Source organism: Hemitrygon akajei, chromosome 9 (genome assembly GCF_048418815.1).
Source record: "Hemitrygon akajei chromosome 9, sHemAka1.3, whole genome shotgun sequence".
NCBI lineage: Eukaryota > Metazoa > Chordata > Chondrichthyes > Myliobatiformes > Dasyatidae > Hemitrygon > Hemitrygon akajei.
In genome coordinates, this window is record NC_133132.1 from 174,131,585 (window position 1) to 174,152,683 (window position 21,099).

General features: G+C 42.8%; 1 protein-coding gene across 1 annotated transcript in view; it reads left to right on the plus strand.

Annotated features, from left to right (window-relative positions):
* Positions 1–21,099, plus strand: part of LOC140733768 (PC3-like endoprotease variant B) — a 2,072,848-nt gene that overhangs the window by 74,743 nt on the left and 1,977,006 nt on the right. The gene's annotated exons all lie outside the window — the stretch shown is intronic.

Genomic DNA, 21,099 nt, shown 5'->3' on the forward strand with positions numbered 1-21,099 from the left:
GCTCTTTTGCCATTTGCGTATTTCTTCATTTTTGTAATACTTCTATCCTGCACCTTCCTCAATTTTCCCAGAAACTCACAACATTGCGGCTCTGCTGTCATCCCTGCGAGCATCTTCTTCCAATTGACTTTGGCCAACTCCTCTCTCATACCACTCTTACTTCTTTTACTTCACTGAACTACTGCTATGTCAGACTTTACTTTCCCCTCTAAAATTTTAAGTTGAACTCAATCATATCGTGATCACTGCCTCCTAAGGGTTCTTTTACCTTAAGCTCCTTAATCACCTCCATTTCATTACATAAAATCCAATCCAGTATATCTTGATTATATTTCAATGGGGGACTGTTATATTTTGTAACTCCAAAATACCCATATACACTACTTCCCCTGGCATTTTGTTATGCACTGTCACCACTGTCTGAGTGAAGAAGTTTCCCCCTCTTGTCCCCCTTAAACATCTCACCTTTTACTATTAACCCATAATCTTTAGTTCTAGTGTCACCCAACACTAGTGCAAAAATCCTGCTTGCATTTACTCTGTCTATACCTATCATAATTTTGTATACCTCTATCAAATCTCCCGTCATTCTCCTACACTCCAGGAAAACCAATACTCTCTAATCCAGTCAATATTCTGGTGAACCTCTCCAAAGCCACTGGTCTTGATGAAAGGTCTCGGGCCAAAACATCGCCTGTTCACTCTTTTCCATCGATGCTGCCTGGCCTGCTGAGTTCCAGCATTTTGTGTGTGTTCCAAATCTTTTCTGTAATGTGTAACCATAATTGTATTAAATACTCCATTGTGGACTAACCAAACCTTTATATGATTACAATGAGAGACAGGATTTATGAACATTTGGATGAGGCATAATATGATTAGGAATAGTCAGCATGACTTTGTCAAGGGCAGGTTGTGCCTTACGAGCCTGATTGAATTTTTTGAGGATGTGACTAAACACATTGCTGAAGGAAGAGCAGTAGATGTAGTGTATAGGGATTTCAGCAAGGCAGTTGACAAAATGCCCCATGCAAGGCTTATTGAGAAGGTAAGGAGGCATAGGATCCAAGGTGACATTGCTTTGTGGATCCAGAACAGGCTTGCCCACAGAAGGCAAAGAGTGGTTATAGACGGGTCATATTCTGCATGGAGGTCGGTGACCAGTGGAGTGTCTCAGGGATCTGTTCTGGGACCCCTACTCTTCGTGATTTTTATAAGTGACTTGGATGAAGAAGTGGAGGGATGGGTTAGTAAATTTGCTGATGACACAAAGGTTGGGGGTATGGTGGATAGTGTGGAGGGCTGTCAGAGGTTAAAGCGGGACATTGATAGGATGCAAAACTGGGCTGAGAAGTGGCAGATGGAGTTCAACCCAGATAAGTGTGAGGTGGTTCATTTTGATAGGTCAAATATGATTGCAGAATATAATATTAATGGTAAGACTCTTGGCAGTGTGGAGGATCAGAGGGATCTTGGGGTCCGAGTCTATAGGACACTGAAAGCTGCTACACAGGTTGACTCTGTGGTTAAGAGGGCATATGGTATATTGGCCTTCATCAATCACGGGATTGAATTTAGGAGCCAAGAGGTAATATTGCAGCTATATAGGACCCTGGTCAGATCCCACTTGGAGTACTGTGCTCAGTTCTGGTCGCCTCACTACAGGAAGGATGTGGAAGCCATAGAAAGGGTGCAGAGGAGATTTACAAGGATGTTGCCTAGATTGGGGAGCATGCCTTCTGAGAATAGGTTGAGTGAACTTGCCTGTTCTCATTGAAGTGACGGAGGATGAGAGGTGACCTGATAGAGGTGTATAAGATGATAAGAGGCATTGATCATGTGGATAGTCAGAAGCTTTTTCCCAGGGCTGCAATGGTTGCCACAAGAGGACACAGGTTTAAGGTGCTGGGGAATAGGAGATGTCAGGGGTAAATTTTTTACGCAGAGAGTGGTGAGTGCGTGGAATGGGCTGCCAGCAATGGTGGTGGAGACAGATATGATAGGGTCTTTTAAGAGACTCCTGGACAGGTACATGGAGCTCAGAAAAATAGAGAGCTGTGGGTAACCCTCGGTAATTTCTACGATAAGGACATGTTTGGCACAGCTTTTTGGGCCGAAGGGCCTGTATTGTGCTGTAGGTTTTCTATGTTCTACATGATTTCATTAGTTTTAAATTCAATGCCCTAACTGACAAAGGCAGCCCTTCTTTGCTACTCTATTTACTGGTGTTGGAGTTTTCAGCGAGTTATGGACTTGTTCGCTAAGATTCCTTCATACACCAATGCTCCCCAGAGTCCTGCTATTTACTATATGCTTTCCTCTCTCATTTGGGCTCCCGAAATGCACAACTGCACGCTTGTCAGGGTAAGAATAGCATTACATTTTCCACTGGTTTGTATAACCTCTTGTCATCTTCACTGACAGAATTGTGCTGCCATCTGTTTATAGTATTTACACAGACACTGAGTGACAACTTTTGTAAACAGTATTGAAATCATCTCAATTAATACACAGTATCCTGTTCAGATCTTGTCAGCGTTACGCTGTGTTTGAAGACTGAATGTATGGTGAATTCAGATATGTTTTTTTTTACTAGAAATTAAATCATTTCATCCAAATGCATCTTATGCATCTTTACTATTTGCTGTACTCAAAGACTGTGATGCCTCAAGAAGGCAGCGTCCATCATTAGGGACCCCTGACACCCAAGACTTGCCCTCTTCTTGTTGCTACTGTCCGGACAGGGGTACAGGAGACTGAGGACGCACCCTCAATGTTTTAGGAACAGCATCTTTCCCTCAGTCATCAGATTTCTGAACGGACAGTGAATCCATGTACACAACTTCAGTATGTATTCTTTACTCTCTTTTTGCACTAATTTAATTTAATTATAGATATTTCCTATTGTAATTTATAGTTCTTTTTTAAATGATGTATTGCACTGTATTGCTGTTGCAAATAACAAATTTCGTGACATGGAAAAGTCTGCAGATGCTGAAAATCCAGAGCAACACACACAAAATGCTGGAGGAACTCAGCAGATCAGGCAGCATCTACAGAGAGGAATAAACGGTCAATGTTTTGGGCTGAGACCCTTCATTAGGACTCACAACACACAAAATGCTGGAGGAACTCAGCAGATCAGGCAGCATCTACAGAGGGGAATAAACAGTCAATGTTTTGGGCTGAGACCCTTCATTAGGACTCACAACACACAAAGTGTTGGAGAAACTCAGCAGGTCAGGCAGCATCTACAGAGAGGAATAAACAGTCAATGTTTTGGGCTGAGACCCTTCATTAGGACTCACAACACACAAAATGCTGGAGGAACTCAGCAGGTCGGGCAGCATCTATGGAGAGGAGTAAACATCTGGCATTTCAGGACTGAAAATCTCATGTCATATGCTACTGATATAAACCTGATTGTGCTTCTGAGAGTCGTTGTGCATATGAAAAATTCTAAATTTTCTTTTGATAGAAGGTTTCCGATTCACTAATTTCTCAGCTGTGTGAAGGTTATTACAGAAGTTCCTTCAGCACATGTAACATTTTACTCTTTTTGGCAAAGCAAGTGCCTTGAGGATCTGGAAACAGAGTGTAAGATCTCTTTGAAGATTGAATTTCAAATGTTTACTCTCCATTCAGAAAGGTTTAAGAGCAGCAGATAGTGTAGCAGTTAGCGCGACACTATTACAGCTTGTAGCATTCAGAGTTCAATTCCAGCACCATCTGCAAGGAGTTTGTATGTTCTCCCTGTGACCCTGTTGCTTTCCTCTGGGTGCTCCAGTTTTCTCCCACAGTCCATAGACGTAGGTTGACTGGTCATTGTAAATTGTCCTGTGATTAGGCTAGTGTTAAATAGATGGGTAGCTGGGGCTTGTTGGGCTGGAATGATCTGTTCCCCACTGTGTCTCTAAATAAATTAAAATACATTTAAAAAGAAACAGGATAATTTTCAAAGGTTCAAAGTCCAATTTACTGTCAGAGAAATGTATACAATATACATCCTGAAATGCTTTTTCTTCACAAAAGATCCACGAAAACAGAGAAGTGCTCCAAGAATGAATGACAGTTAAACGTGAGAACCCCAAAGTGCCCCCCAGCTCCCCCCTCCTGTGTGTAAGTGACAGCAAGGCAATGATACCCCCCTCCCCCAGCAAAAAAAGCGCACCCACTACCAAACACAAGTGTGAGCTAGGCGATAGTAAAGACACAGGCCTTGTAGTTACCCCAAAGACTATCGTATTTCATCTGGCATTTGACAAACCACAGGTTCTCTCCCTCCTTAATAAGGGAGAGGGAGGTGTCCCCCATTTTCACAGTGAACAGGAGACATAACAATAACCCACTGGTTTACGATGTTAAAAAGTCTGTTCTGTTGCTTTTTACAAGCTCTTTGCCTGACAATCGCAAAGATCTCAAGCCTTTGGGCCCACAACAAAAGATTTTCCAGCCTCCCTGACGACACACGAGTCTCCGGCTGTGACATCAACCCTCGATCCACCAGTCTCCAGAGCCCTGAGATCTTAGGCTTCCAAACACGAGCGAAACCCTTGGCATGCCGAACAACAACGGCTGGTCCTGAAATCCCGATAATGGGTTTCATTCCCACTAAGAACCGAAGTCAGTGTGTAACTCTAGGTCAGGGTCATCAAAAGAACCCTGAAAGGGAAAAATAAAGATATTAAAGATGGAAATAGAGCTGTTTCCAAAGATGCAAATAAAGGAGTCACCATTTAGCACCATCTTAACTCCGCCTCCAACAATTTTTCCTACGATATCAACATTTAACAGACAATATTACTTGCACCAAAACTTTCAAGGGCAAGAAAGTGTCAAGATGTGTGCTGGCAATTTCAGAACCCAAGTGCAGTGGAATAACAGACTCCGATGTGGAGACAGCGACCAGAGTTTATTCATGAGATGTCCCGGCTGAGTGACACCGTGAGATGGAATATTTTCAAAATTAGGAACCTGTGATTAGCAATAATACAGGTAGCATGGAATCCACAAGACAATCAAAGTAAACCTAACAAGCTTAAATAGAGAGCACCAGGAGACCGCTTTACAATTAGCAAGTTGCTCGAGAAAAACACAAGGAACTCTAAATGATTAACATCTCTTGTTAAACAGCAATTAACCAATACAGGTGCTCTAAAAACCTTGGAGGCCTATGCTCTCTGACACCCCACACAGGTCGGAAGAGCTCATTACAGAAAGTATCTCAAGAAACTGAATACGTATAGTGAATCAGTTACTCTTGAAGGAATTGGAATTAGAATCACATTTATTATCACAGACAAACAGTATGTCACCAACTGCGTTGTTTTGTGGCATTAGTAAGGTGTAAGACAGAAAAAAATACAACGTTACAACAAATAAATCATGCAAAATTAGAATATCAAATCTCTTTCCCTTTCTCCCATGGCTTCTCCTGTCAGATTTCTTCTTCTTCAGCCATTTACTCTTCCACCTATCGCCTGCCAGCTTCTCACTTCAACCTCCTACCCCACCCACCCATTTACCCCATTCAGAAATCTGATGGTGGAGGGAAAGAAACTGCTCCTGAACCGTTGAGTAAGGGACTGAGCTTCCTGCATCTCGTCCTGATGGGAGGAGTGAGAAGATTGTCTGGCTAATGTAAACATCAGTAAAGTAAGCTGGGATATTTGTCTTTTCACAGCAAATGGAATGAAAATTAGATCCTCTTTTGTGTGGGGCATTCTCCACTTCCCAGTTGCATCTCTTAAGTGCAGAGATGTTAAAAATGAAAACAACTCACTTTGCCCATTTCCGTTTTAGTAGGAGACAATTCCATGATGGAGCAAGAAGTTAATATCGACAGGGTACTTCTTCACCATAGGAAGTTCTCACCATTGCATGGAGAATGAATAATCTATCATGTAATCAATCACTGGAAAATTTATTAACTCCGGATGCTGAGGTGATAGATTTAAAGGTTAGTTTTATTTGTCACAGCTACATTGAAACACACAGTGACACAGTCACTGACACGACACATCCAGTTTCCTCCCACAGTTCAAAGATGCGCGGATTAGTGGGTAAATTAGTCACATGGGTGTAATTGGGTGCTGCAGCTCGTTGGGCCAGAAGCGTCTGTTAACATGTTGTATCTTGAAATAAATAAATAAGCATTTCATATTTCAAAAACTTTACTTAAAGTCAATAGACAATAGACAATAGGTGCAGAAGTAGACCATTTGGCCCTTCGAGCCTGCACCGCCATTCTGAGATCATGGCTGATCATCTACTATCAATACCCGGTTCCTGCCTTGTCCACATATCCCTTGATTCCCCTATCCATAAGATACCTATCTAGCTCCTTCTTGAAAACATCCAGAGAACTGGCCTCCACTGCCTTCTGAGGCAGTGCATTCCACACTCCCACAACTCTCTGGGAGAAGAAGTTTTTCCTTAACTCTGTCCTAAATGACCTACCCCTTATTCTTAAACCATGCCCTCTGGTACTGGACTCTCCCAGCATCTGGTACATATTTCCTGCCTCTATCTTGTCCAATCCCTTAATAATCTTAAATGTTGCAATCAGATCCCCTCTCAATCTCCTTAATTCCAGCGTGTACAAGCCCAGTCTCTGTAACCTCTCTGCGTAAGACAGTCCGGACATCCCAGGAAATAACCTCGTGAATCTACGCTGCACTTCCTCTACAGCCAGGATGTCCTTCCTTAACCCTCTCAAACTTCTCGCTTGACCACCATAACTGATCATAATATCATCGGCATCTGTCATGATGGCGCCAGATTTGGTCTTAAATTACATTACTTTTGCTGCACTCTGCAGCATGTAATTTTTCTCTTAACAATGGATATTGAAATCAGATCAGTGATTTTCAGATCTCCCAACTGATGAAAGAAGATGGAGCAGTCAAGCGTGGCACCTTCAAGGGTCATCGCTGTGTGGGCGGAAGCGCGCAAGAGAGGGTGCATGCAGCATCCTGTTGTGAACGTGAAGCCACTGGGAAATAAAACTGACGATGTGTATCGGAAGCAGATGATCCAGATCTCTGTTATCTGCTGTACCGAGGTTTGGGTATCTGTGGACACGTTGGACACAGCAGTCAGACCGGAAGGTTTTAGGATTTTCAGGATGGAGACTCTGGTAAGGAAAAGGGTGGTGGTGTGTGCTTTTTGCTCAGTTCTCTTTGCTGATCTGACATGGCAGTTATGTCAAATTCATGTCCTCCTGACTTGGGACACCAATTGATCAAATGCAGACCATTCTGTTTGCCCCAGGAATTTCACCTGTGATCCTGACCACAGTTTATATACCACCAGCGGCCAACTATAAACAAGCACTTGTGACACTGCTTGATGTCATTTGTAGACAAGAAACAGCCCATCCTGATGCATTTCAAATTATAGTCGGAGACTTCAAATAACCTTCTGAAAATCCAAGGCAGGTGAGATCTCGGTGAAGATGGCAGCATGTACGAACTTTTCTTTTTAAAATGTGTTTTTTATGTTCATAAGACTACACTGGACTCCAAGAGCAATGGATGCAGCAGGTCAACCACATCAGTGATGTCTTGTTTGGAACGCCGGTCGGGATGTCGAAGGAGCCAGAGAGGTTTCGGAGGGGCTGACCTGGGTGCAAACTGTGTTGCTGCTACTACTCCATGGCATCGGAGCTGGTGCGTGAAAGCAGGGGGCAGTGTAACCGTGAGTGACTGTCTTGGATGTTTCTCGTGCAAGACCCTGTTGGACATGGATAATGTGAGATGCTGCAGGCCTGGTTGTGAGACAGGTGACAAAGCAGCAGCTTGGCCTCGGTTGTAATGAGGACTAGGCCTCACAGCGGGCTTGCCTGCTGCTGCAGTCCGAGTGAGACGACGATGGAGGTGGCGTAGCGTGAAGTCTGTGCTCATTTGGGAGCTGGCCTCTCCTGTCAGTGCTGCCCTCCAGTGTTCAGTCGGTGAAATGTCAGACTAGATTGCTGAGAGCTGTACCATCAATTCGCATGTCTCTCAGGGACTATAAGTATGTTTTCTTGTGTGACGATGTGTGTTTCTCTCTCTCGCTATTTTGAAAGTATGTTATGCACCTTGGCCCCAGAGGAATGCTATTTCATTCAACTGTATTCATGTATAGTTTGAATGATAATTAAACTTGATTTGATTTGAATTGATTTGACTCAACCAGGCCTGTGTGAAGAAAACCCTGCCCATTTATCACTAGCATATAACCTGTAGCATCAGAGGTCCCAACATACCAGACCACTGCTACACTACGATAAGGAAATCCTGTTGTTCTTTCCCGAGACCACATTTTGGTAAATTGGACCATCTGGCTGATCTCCTACTATCAGCATATAGACAAAGCCTAAAAAGCAAGGCTCCAGAGATCAAGACAGCTAAGTGATGGTCGCAGTAGACAGAGGAATGGTTACAGGATGGCTTTAAGTCAATGGACTGGTTCATATTCAAACATTCATCTGAGGATCTGAATGATTTCACCAGGGTCATTACAGACTTTATTAAAACAACTGTAGATGAGTGTGTCCCTACAAAATCGGTCAACACCCCCCCCCCCAGTCAAAAGCCCATGAAATGACCCATGAAATCCAAAATTTGCTGAGGGCCATATCAGAGGCATTCAAGTCCAGAGATCAAGAATATTGAAAGGACTGCAGCAATGCTCTCCAGAAAGCCATCGCACGAGTGAAGTGGAGATTCTGGACTAAAGTGGACTAAGTGTCGGCACGGACTAGAAGGGCCAAGATGGCCTGTTTCCGTGCTGTAATTGTTACCGTATATGGTTACATAGTTAAACTGGAATCAACCAGGGTTACTTGACAGCTGTGGCAGGGTTTGAATGCTGCAACCTCCTACAAAGTTAAATCAAGTGACATAGGGGACGGTAGGGCTTCGCTTCCAGATGAGCTCATTCCGTTCTAAGCTCGCTTTGACCACCAGAACAGGGAGGAAGCATTGCAAAGCCCCCACATCTCCTGATCCGCAGATGATGTGCGGCTACCTGCAGGAGGGTGAATCCAAGGAAAGCATCTCATCTGAATGGAGGACCTGGTTAAGTACTAAAGACCTGTGCTGACCAACTGGCAGGTGTATTCACGGATATATTCAGCCTCCTGCTTCGGCAGTGTGTGGTACCCAATCATACCAGTGCCCAAGAAGAGCGTGGCAACCTGCCTCAGTGACTTGCAACCACAATGAAGAAGTGCTTCGAGAGGATGTCTGAGTAGTGACTTAGATCCACTCCAATTTACCTACTGTAGCAACATGTCCACAGCAGATGCCTTCTCTTTGGCTCTTCACACAAGGCTGGAACATCTGGACAGCAAAGATGCATAAATCAGATTGGATCAATTGGATCTCAGTATTTAGTACCATCATCCCCTAAAACTAATCAGTAAACTCTAGAACCTGAACTTCAATACCCCTTTGTGCAATTCGATCCTGGATTTTCTCACTTGCAGACCCCAGTAAGTTCGGATTGGCAACAACATCCTCTCTATGATCTGCACAGATGCACGACAGGCCCCCTGCTCTACTCACTTTACACTTATGACTGTGGCTAAGTACAGCTCCAACACCATATACAAATTGGCTGATGACACCACTGTTGTGGACCATAACAAAGGTGGTGATGAATTAGCTTGCAGGAGGGAGATTGAAAATTTGGCTGAGTGGTGTCAATGTCAGCAAGACCAAGGAACTGATTGTAGACATCAGGAGAGGGAAACCAAAGGTTCATGAGCCAGTCCTCTTCAAAGGATCAGTAACTTTAAATTCCTGGGTGTCACTATCTCAGAAGAACTGTATTGGACCCATCATATAAATATAATTGCAAAGTAAGCACAACAGCATCTCTACTTTCTGCGAAGGCTGAGGAAAGTCCATCTCGCACCCCCCATCCTCATCACATTCTACAGGGGTTGTATTGAGAGCATCCTGAGCAGCTGCATCACTGCCTGGTTTGGAAATTGCACCATCTCGGATCGCAAGACCCTGCAGCGGATAGTGAGGTCAGCTGAGAAGATCATCGGGGTCTCTCTTCCCGCCATCACAGATATTTACACTACACGCTGCATCCGCAAAGCAAACAGCTTTCTGAAGGACCCCACGCACCCCTCATACAATCTCTTCTCCCTCCTGCATCTGGGAAAAGGCTCCGAAGCATTCGAGCTCTCAGGACCAGACTATGTAACAGTTTCTTCCCCCAAGCTATCAGACTCCTCAATACCCAGAACCTGGATTGACACCTTACTGCCCTATTGTCCTGTTTATTATTTATTGTAATGTCTGCACTGTTTTGTGGACTTTATGCAGTCCTGGGTAGGTCTGTAGTCTAGTGTAGTTTTCTGTGTTGTTTTTACGTAGTTCAGTGTAGTTTTTGTATTGTTTCATGTAGCACCATGGTCCTGAAAAATGTTGTCTCGTTTTTACTGTGTACTGTACCAGCAATTATGGTCGAAATGACAATAAAAAGTGACTTGACTTGACTTGACTTCCTTGGGAGACTGCAGACATTCATCATGACATCAAAAACTTTGACGTACTTCTCTAGATGTGTAGTGGAGAGTGTATTGACTGTCTGCATGGCGGCCAGGTATGTGAACATCAATGCCTTTGAATGGAAAATCCAACATAAGATTATATATTTGGTCCAGTATATCACTGGTAAAGCCCTTCCGACCATTGAACACATCAAAATGAAATACTGTTGTCGAAAGTCAGCATCCATCATCAAAGATGCTCACCACCCAGAGCATGGTCTTTTCTTGCCACTGTCATCAGGTAATAGGTACAAGAGTCTCAGGACTCGCACCACCAGGTTCATGGAAATCATTAAAAAGGTATAAAAAAAGACAAACTGAGTAATAAATTATATATTTTTAAAGAAATACAGAACAATTTAGAACACTACCAATCCTACTACAGTACTATAAAACTGTGTTATAGTTCCTAATAGTTATCGATGGAGGAATTCATCCAGTGTACACTGCCGTGTTCTTTTGATTGACTGTCAATGAACAAAATCAGCGCAGATCCCGAGTGTAGATATCGGAATGCCTTCATGCAATGCTTTTGATGATAGCATCTTCCAGATCTTCATTCTCATTGTAACATTCAAGATAAGAGCATTAGACATATGAGCAGGATGAGGCCACTTGGCCCATCAAGTCTGCTCCCGCATTCAATCATGGCTGATCCTTTTTTTTTTAACTGCTCCTCAACCCCAGCTCCTGGTCTTCTTCCTGTAACCTTTGATGCCATTTCTAGTCAGGAATCTATCAATCTCTGCCTTAAGTACACCCATTGACCTGGCCTCCACAGCTGTATGTGGCAACAAATTCCAAAAATGCCTAAAGAAATTTCTCCACATCTGTTTGAAAGGACACCCAATATCCTGAAGCTGTGCCCTCTTGTCCTAGACTCCCCCACCATGGGAAACATCCTTTCCACATCCACTCTGTCCAGGCCTTTCAACATTCCAAAGGTTTCAATGAGATTCCCCCTCATCCTTCTGAATTCTAGTGAGTACAGACCCAGAGCCATCAAACATTCCTCATATGATAGCCCTTTCATTCCTGAAGTCATCCTTGTGAACCTCCTCTGAATCCTCTCCAATGCTTTTCCAAAATGAGGGGCCCAAAATTGTTCACAATATTTAAGGTGAGGCCTCAGCAGTGCCTTATAAAGCCTCAGCATCACATCCTTGTTTTTGTATTCTAGACCTCTTTTTTTTAATAAATTTTTTTATTGAATTTTCAAATGGTTACAGAAGGAAAAAAAATTGTCAACCCTTCACCGCTCCCCCCTAACATATCCCTGTAGAAAGAGAAAAAAAAGAGAGAAGAAAAAAGAAAGAAAGAAAGAATGCCTGGATATCGGAAGATCCCCACATGCTCCATGGAGTTCATAATAGCTTTAGTATATATATTTATTTCCTTCCCCAAATAACCAATAATTTTATCTTTGGAGCACCTATATATTTAATCCTATCTTTTGTAAATAAGGGTGCTAAATTTTCAGAAATATTTCATATTTATCTCTTAAATTATAAGTAATTTTTTCAAGTGGAATGCAGCTGAAAATTTCATTCTTCCAACAATCTATATTTAAATATGAATCTGATTTCCAAGTAACTGCAATAGCCTTTTTGGCTACTGCCAATGCAATTCTTTCTGATATTTATTCAGTTTGGATTTCGGTTTTATCCCTTCAATATCGCCTAGTAAAAATAATGTTGGATTATGTGGAAGTTGTGTTCCAATAATTTGTTCCAATAAAACTCTTAAATTTGTCCAAAAAGGTTGAATTTTAAAACAAGACCAAGTAGAGTGTAAAAAAGTACCAATTCCTTGATTACATCGGAAACATTGATAAATTTGGGTTTAATTTATTTATTTTTTTGTGGTGTAATATATAATTGATGTAAAAAATTATATTGCACTAATCTTAACTGGACATTTGTTGTATTTGTCATACTGTCAAGACATAGTCTTGACCAACTTGTTTCTTCAATTTTAATATTCAAATCACTTTCCCATTTTTGTCTTGACTTATGAATTCCTTGTTTAATTGCCTGTTTTTGAATCAAACTATACATACAAGATATTCTAGACCTCTTGAAATGAATGCTACATGGCATTTGCCTTCCTCACCACCGACTCAATCTGCAAGTTAATCTTCAGGGTGTTCTGCACAAGGACTCCCAAGTCCCTCTGCACCTCAGATTCCTGGATTTTCTCCCAGTTTAGAAAATAGTCCACACATTTATTTCTACTACCAAAGTGCATGACTGTGCCTTTTCCAACATTGTATTTTATTTGCCACTTTCTTGCCCATTCTGCTAATCTGTCTAAGTCCTTCTGCATCCTTCCTGTTTCTTCAACACTACCTGTCCCTCCACCAATCTTTGTATCATCTACAAACTTGGCAACAAACCCATCTATTCCATCACCTAAATCATTTATATACAGCATAAAAAGACGTGGTCCCAACACTGACCCCTGCAGATCACCACTAATCACTGGCAGCCAACCAGAAAAGGATCCTTTTATTCCCACTCGCTGCCTCTTACCAATCAGCCAATGCTCTAATCACATTAGTAACTTTACTGTAACAACATGGGCTCTTAACTGGGTAAGCAGCCTCATGTGTGGCACCCTGTTAAAGGCCTTCTGAAAGTCCAAATCTGAAACATCCACTGCATCCCCTTTATCAATCCCACTTGTAATCTCCTCAAAGAATTCCAGCAGGTTCATCAGGCAAGATTTTCCCTGAAGGAAACCATGCTGACTTCGTCCTATCTTGTCCTGTGTCACCAAGTACTCCATCACCTCATCCTTAACAATTGACTCTAACATCTTCCCAACCACTGAGGTCAGGCTAACTGGTCTATAATTTCCTTTCTGCTGCCTTCCTCCTTTCTTAAAGAGTGGAGTGACATTTGCAATTTTTCAGTTCTCTGGTAGCTTGCCAGAGTCCAATTAATTCTGAAAGATCATTTCTAGTTCCACCACAATCTCTAAAGCTACCTCTTCCAGAACCCTATGGTGCAGTTCATCTGGTCCGGGTGACTTCTGTACCTTTAGGTCTTTTAGCTTTTTGAGCTCCTTCTCTCTTCTAATAGTAATTGCACCCACTTCTCTTCCTTCACTCACTACAGCACCTGGCACACTGCTAGTGTCTTCCACAGTGAAGACTGATGCAAAATACTCATTTAGCTCATTTGCCATCTCCTTGTCCCCTGTTATTATTGCTCCTGCCTCATTTTCTAGTGGTCCTATATTCACTCTCATTTCTCTTTTGTTTTTATACTTGAAAAAACTTTTACTATCCACTTGATTTTATTTGTTAGCTTGTTTTCACATTTCATCTTTTCCCTTCTAATGATTTTTTCTAATTGCACCCTGTAGGTTTTTAAAAACTTCCCAATCCTCTATCTTCCCACTAATTTTTGCTTTGTTGTATGCCCTTTCTTTTGCTTTTACAATGGCTTTGACTTCCCTTGTCAGCGATGGTTGTACTATTCTACTATTGTAGATATCTTTCAATTCTTTATAGTTCCTAACATGAAATAATTTCATTTTCAGTCCCGGCTGTTTCTGGCATCTCCAAGCCTGAATACTTGAACCCGCAGTGAGCAAAACAGTTCTGACTTGTCTTACTGCTTATTTCTCGCCAACTATCAGTGACAAAAATCACGTAACTGAAGCTATTTAAAAATGGTTTGCTCGAAGCATGATGTTGTGTCTAACAGCCAAGCAAAGGCATGAGACTGACACTAGTTAGAAACTGTTCGGCAACAGTCTCCTGACCCAAGTAAATGGTATAGTGTCCCAAATAAAGAAAGGGATTCCTGCTATATTCTCAATTAGTGTTTGTTCCTTAAGAGTTGTCCCAAATAAGCGGCTGCCCGATTAGCTGATGGCCCAATAAATCGAATTCCACTGTACATTTATTATCTAAATACACATCTGTCACCATACACAAACCCTGAGATTCATTTTCGTGCAGACATTCACTGTAGAACAAAGAAATACTATGGAATCAACGAAAAACTGCACAGAAAGACTGACGAACAATCAATGTGGAAAAGAAGACAAACTATGTAAATTACAAACAATTACAAACAAACAAATATGAGCACATGAGGTTTAGAGTTCTTAAAAGCAGCTCCGTAGGTTATGGAATCATGGTGATGTTGTGGTGAGTGCAATTGTCTACTTTGGTTCAGGAGTCTGATGGTTGAGGGGTGTTAATTGTTCCTGAACTTGGTAGTGTGGGATGTCAGGCTCCTATTCCTCCTTCCCGTTGGCCGCTGCAAGAGGAGAGCATGGCCTGGATGGTGAAGGCTGCTTTGTTACGGCAGTGCTCCATATAGTTCTGCTCAATGGTGGGAACAGCTTTCCCTGTAACGGACTGGGCTGCATCCACCACTTCCTGCAGGATACTACTTTTGGATTATGTGCTGTGTGTGGTCTGGAGGGACGTTGTTTCATTTGGCCGTATATATGTGCAGTCAGATAACGATAAAGCTGAACTTGAGCTTGAACTTACCATCTACCAGGGAACCTCTTCACCCAGAGGGTGGAACGAGCTGCCAGTCGAAGTAGTGGATGGAGGTTCAATTTCAACATTTAAGGAAAATTTAGATAAATACATGGATGGGAGGAGTATTGAGTGTTATGGTCCAAATACAGGCTGATGGGATGAGGCAAATTAATAGTTCGGCATGGACTAGATGGGCCAAAGTACTTGCTTCTTTGTGTAGTGTTCCACAAGCTCTGGCTAAAGAAACTCCTCCTCATCTCCATTCTAAATGGATGCCCTTCTATTCTGAGGCTGTGCACTCTGGTCCTAGACTCCCCCACCATAGGAAACATTATTTCCACAACCACTCTACCTAGACTTTTCAATATTCAATAGGTTTCAATGATACCTTACCTCATTTTTCTAAATTCCAGCATGTAAAAGTCTAGAGCCTTCAAACGCTCCTCATATGATAGGCCTTTCATTCCCAACATAATTTTTGCAAACCTCCTTTGAAACCACATCCCCAAAACTCCAAGTGAGGCCTCGCCAGTGCCTCATAAAGTCTCAACATTTCATCCTTGTTTTTATCTTCTAGCCCTCTCAAAATGAATGCTAACGTCGCATTGCCTTTCTCACCACTGACTGAACGTGCACCAGGACTCCCAAGTCAATTTGCACCTCTGATTTTTTTTCCTGCATTTATAAAATAGGCTACACTTCTATTTCTTCTACCAAAGTGCATGACCGTACACTTCCCTGCACTGTATTCCATCTGCCACTTCTTTGTCCATTCTCCCAATCTGTCCAAGTCCTTCCGCAGACTCCCTGCTTCCTCAACACGACCTGTCACCCAAATCATCGACATGCAATGTAAAAAGGATCCCTGTGGAACACCACTGGTCACCAGCAGCCAATCAGAAAAAGCTCCTTTATTCCTATGCTTTGCCTCCTGCCAGTCAGCCAATACTCTATCCACACAAACATCCTTCCTGAGACATATTGGGCTCTTATTAAGAAGCTTCATGTGTGGCACCTTATCAAAGGTCTTCTGAAAATCCAAGTAGACAAAATCCACAGTTTCCTTTAAGAAGAGGGACGCCTCACGTCTTAATAAGCTGGTAAGGAAGGCGGGCTCTGTCGTGGGCAAAGTACTGGAGAGTTTAACATCGGTAGCTGAGCGAAGGGCGCTGAGTAGGCTACGGTCAATTATGGATAACTCTGAACATCCTCTACATAGCACCATCCAGAGACAGAGAAGCAGTTTCAGCGACAGGTTACTATCGATGCAATGCTCCTCAGACAGGATGAAGAGGTCAATACTCCCCAATGCCATTAGGCTTTACAATTCTACCGCCAGGACTTAAGAACTTTTTAAAAGCTATTATTAATGCTTTTTGAGATAGTGATTTAGATGCATATCATATTTTTTACTGAGTTAAGTATTGTATGTAATTAGTTTTGCTACAACAAGTGTATGGGACATTGGAAAAAAGTTGAATTTCCCCATGGGGATGAATAAAGTATCTATCTATCTATCTATCCTGCTTGTTATTTCCTCAAGAATTCCAACAGATTTGTCAGGCATCATTTCCCCAAAACTGCTCACAATACTCCGTACGAGGCTTTATAAAGCCTTGGCATTACATCCTTGCTTCTCTAGCTAACGTTTAGTTTCTCTGCATATCTGCATCTCTCAGCATTCAGAATGTGTTTAAACTTACAACCTGTGGGGGCACCTTCCTTATCATGATACCTCTGTGCCAGAGCTTTTCAAAGATGACAGCACATAAAAGTGTCTCCTGTTTCACAAAGGAAATAGTTTGCATATTTTTTGATTGAAATCAGGCTGATTAAATTTGCATTTAAAGTAGTAATGTTTAAAATTACCCCCCCGTGCCTCCAGTTGTTAACAGTTGGCTTCGAAGTTTATTGTGTCTGTTCTGAAAACTTGCCTGCACAATAAGAAGGGTAAGAAAATGTTCATACCTCTTTTATTCTGTTTTTAGCATGTTTTCTCTCTCTTTTGACTTTGCATCCATTATTCTTGATTGGTAACAAATGATTTTCTTCATCTAATAAGATGGGAAATTTAACAGTCGTAGTTCAAAACAGATACAGTATATCAAGTATATATATAGTATATACAGTATAATAATGTATAATATTTACAACATGTATATAATATTGTGTATTTGCTGAGGTCTCCATTGGTCAGGGTTGATCATGGGTATTGCATCTCAGCTGTTTAGATTGGCAAGTCAGGGCAGTGCGATATGGAGATCAAGCTGTTGCTCCTGTAACGGGCTCCCCCTCTCCCTGCAGCTGATGACCCAAAGGAACAGCAGAGACTGACTGGCATCTCCTGCGATGGTGATACAGTTTGGGAGCAGCACCATCGCAGGAGTTGCCAGGCAGTGTTGAACTCAACGTAGGACTGCCTTAGGGACTCCAGCTCCGGATTTTTCCCTCAGGGCTGACTGCAAAGCGATCCCAGTGAATGGTTACAGCCCTAAGGCAGAGGAGGTTTCAGATCAGTTTTTCTTCTCCTAGGTGAGCCCTACGTGCCCAAAGCAACTGGTTTTAAGGTGCCAGGAACCTGCCTCTGCCATTTCTCCTGTCAGTAGAAACAGTTCCAGCGGACTTTGTAGCTAAGCGGCACGTGAAGGCCAGGAGCTGGGCTTCATTGTCAGAGGCTGCTTGAGGCACACACCATTGGGAGCTTTTAATAGGTAATGGGAGCTTATCCCCTTTACCACCCCCAGCTATAACAACCTTAAGGAACTGGTCAATGAAGAAGTGAAATTAACTGGAATTTCAATGACTTGCGTTGCAATAAAGTAGGGTTTGTTTTGCTGCAAATAAAGGCACATTTAAATGCAAGTTTCACAGATAAAACTGCCACAGAAACCCAATGTACAGAGCCTAATACTTAAATGACAAGCCCAAAGTTAAACTGTCTGATGTCAAACTCTCTGCCATCACGTTAAAGCCAGCAGTTGTGGGAAAATCTGTCTAGATCTGTTACCGTTAGATATTTAGAGAATCAGCAGAGGAACTGGTTCTTCCAGCCCAGTGAGCTCACATTGCCCAAATATACCAACCTGTACGTCGAAGGAAACCAGAGCACCCAGAGGAAACCCACACAGTCCAGGGAAGACTCGTTATAGACAGTGGAGGGAATTGACCCGTGTCACTGGCACTGTGATGTGTTATGCCACTGTGCCACCCAGAAACAGTAGGCAGAGTGATTCTGTACAAGCAATAGCTCCTGTGTCTGTGGACATGCTGAAAATTTTCTCAGTAACTCAGAAATTTAATTAAAAAAGGGTGTTTAAGAATTTTCCAGCCTTTGGTCAGGAAATTGAAGAGATTGAAGAGTTGTGAGATGACTCAGGAAAATGGAGTTAAGTCCAATGATCAGTTCTGTCCTGAGCTTATTGAATGGCAGAGCAGGTATGCGAGGATGGTTGCTTACTGCTTTTCCAGTGATCAGGTCCTGGTTTATGGTTGATTGAAGGTTCTTACTCTTTCATTTCTGTTTGCTGTTTTGTATGTAAATATTAAATGACCAGATATTATTTCAGACTCTTCTACCGCCTCCCCAATGGTGTCCTGATGAAGGATCTTAGCCTGCAATGTTGACTCTTTATTCCTGTCTATAGATGCTGCCTGACCAGCTGAGTTCCATAACAACATAAGAAATAGGAGCAGGAGTAGGCCATCCGGCCCATCGAGCCTGCCCCGCCATTCAATAAGATCATGGGTGATCTGTCCGTAAACAAAGCTCTATCTACCTGCCTTTCCCCATAACCCTTAATTCCCTTATTATGTAAAAACCTATCTAACTGTATTTTAAATATATTTAGTGAGGAAGCCTCAACTGCTTCCCTGGGCAGAGAATTCCACAGATTCACCACCCTCTGGGAAAAACAGTTTCTCCTCATCTCTGTCCTAAATCTTCTCCCCTGAATCTTGAGACAATGTCCCTTAGTTCTAGTCTCACCTACCAATGGAAACAACATTCCTACTTCTATCTTATCTATCCCTTTCAAAATTTTGTATATTTCTATAAGATCCCCTCTCATTCTTCTGAATTCCAGAGAGTATAGTACCAGGTGATTCAATTTCTCCTCATAGGTTAATCCCTTCATCCCAGGAATCAACCCGGTGAACCTCCTCTGCACAGCCTCCAAAGCCAGTATATCCTTCCTCAAGAATGGAGACCAGAACTGCACAGAGTACTCCAGGTGCGGCCTCACCAATACCCTGTATAGTTGCAGCATGACCTCCCTGCTCTTGAATTCAATCCCTCTAGCAATGAAGGCCAACAAAGTTACTCCAGCATTTTGTGTGTGTGTTGCTCTGGATTAGATAGATAGATAGATACTTTATTCATCCCCATGGGGAAATTCAACTTTTTTCCAATGTCCCATACACTTGTTGTAGCAAAACTAATTACATACAATACTTAACTCAGTAAAAAATATGATATGCATCTAAATCACTATCTCAAAAAGCATTAATAATAGCTTTTAAAAAGTTCTTAAGTCCTGGCGGTAGAATTGTAAAGCCTAATGGCATTGGGGAGTATTGACCTCTTCATCCTGTCTGAGGAGCATTGCATCGATAGTAACCTGTCGCTGAAACTGCTTCTCTGTCTCTGGATGGTGCTATGTAGAGGATGTTCAGAGTTATCCATAATTGACCGTAGCCTACTCAGCGCCCTTCGCTCAGCTACCGATGTTAAACTCTCCAGTACTTTGCCCACGACAGAGCCCGCCTTCCTTACCAGCTTATTAAGACGTGAGGCGTCCCTCTTCTTAATGCTTCCTCCCCAACACGCCACCACAAAGAAGAGGGCGCTCTCCACAACTGACCTATAGAACATCTTCAGCATCTCACTACAGACATTGAATGACGCCAACCTTCGAAGGAAGTACAGTCGACTCTGTGCCTTCCTGCACAAGGCATCTGTGTTGGCAGTCCAGTCTAGCTTCTCGTCTAACTGTACTCCCAGATACTTGTAGGTCTTAACCTGCTCCACACATTCTCCATTAATGATCACTGGCTCCATATGAGGCCTAGATCTCCTAAAGTCCACCACCATCTCCTTGGTCTTGGTGATATTGAGACGCAGGTAGTTTGAGTTGCACCATATCACAAAGTCCTGTATCAGTTTCCTATACTCCTCCTCCTGTCCATTCCTGACACACCCCACTATGGCCGTGTCATCAGCGAACTTCTGCACATGGCAGGACTCCGAGTTATATTGGAAGTCTGATGTGTACAGGGTGAACAGGACCGGAGAGAGTACGGTTCCCTGCGGCGCTCCTGTGCTGCTGACCACCGTGTCAGACCTACAGTCTCCCAACCGCACATACTGAGGTCTATCTGTCAAGTAGTCCACTAACCAATCCACCATGTGAGAGTCTACTCCCATCTCCGTTAGTTTGTGCCTTAAGATCTTGGGCTGGATGGTGTTAAAGGCACTAGAGAAGTCAAGGAATGTAATCCTCACAGCACAACTGACCCCATCTAGGTGAGAGAGTGATTTGTGCAGCAAATACGTGATAGCATCCTCCACTTCCACCTTCTCCTTATACGCAAACTGAAGAGGATCCTGGGCGTGCCTGGTTTGTGGCCTCAGATTCTGTATTATCAGCCGCTCCATGGTCTTCATCACGTGCGACGTCAAGGCAACAGGTCTGAAGTCATTCAACTCCTTTGGTTGTGGTTTCTTCGGTACCGGGACAATACAGGATGTTTTCCACTGTCTGGGTACTCTTCTCTGCTCCAGGCTCATGTTGAAGATGCGCTGTAGTGGTTCTCCCAGCTCAGTCGCACAGGCCCTCAGTAATCGTGGGGAAACTCCATCCGGTCCAGCCGCCTTGCTGGTACAGGTCTTCCTCAGTTGACCTTCCACCTGTGCAGCCGTAATCCTGGGCGTGGGCAAAGTCTCCTGTGAGTGGCTATTTTCCTGTGAGGGAAGTAAGCCTGGTGTGGATTTCTGCGGTGAGGATGAGATTGAGCTGTCGAACCTGTTGAAGAAGTTGTTCAG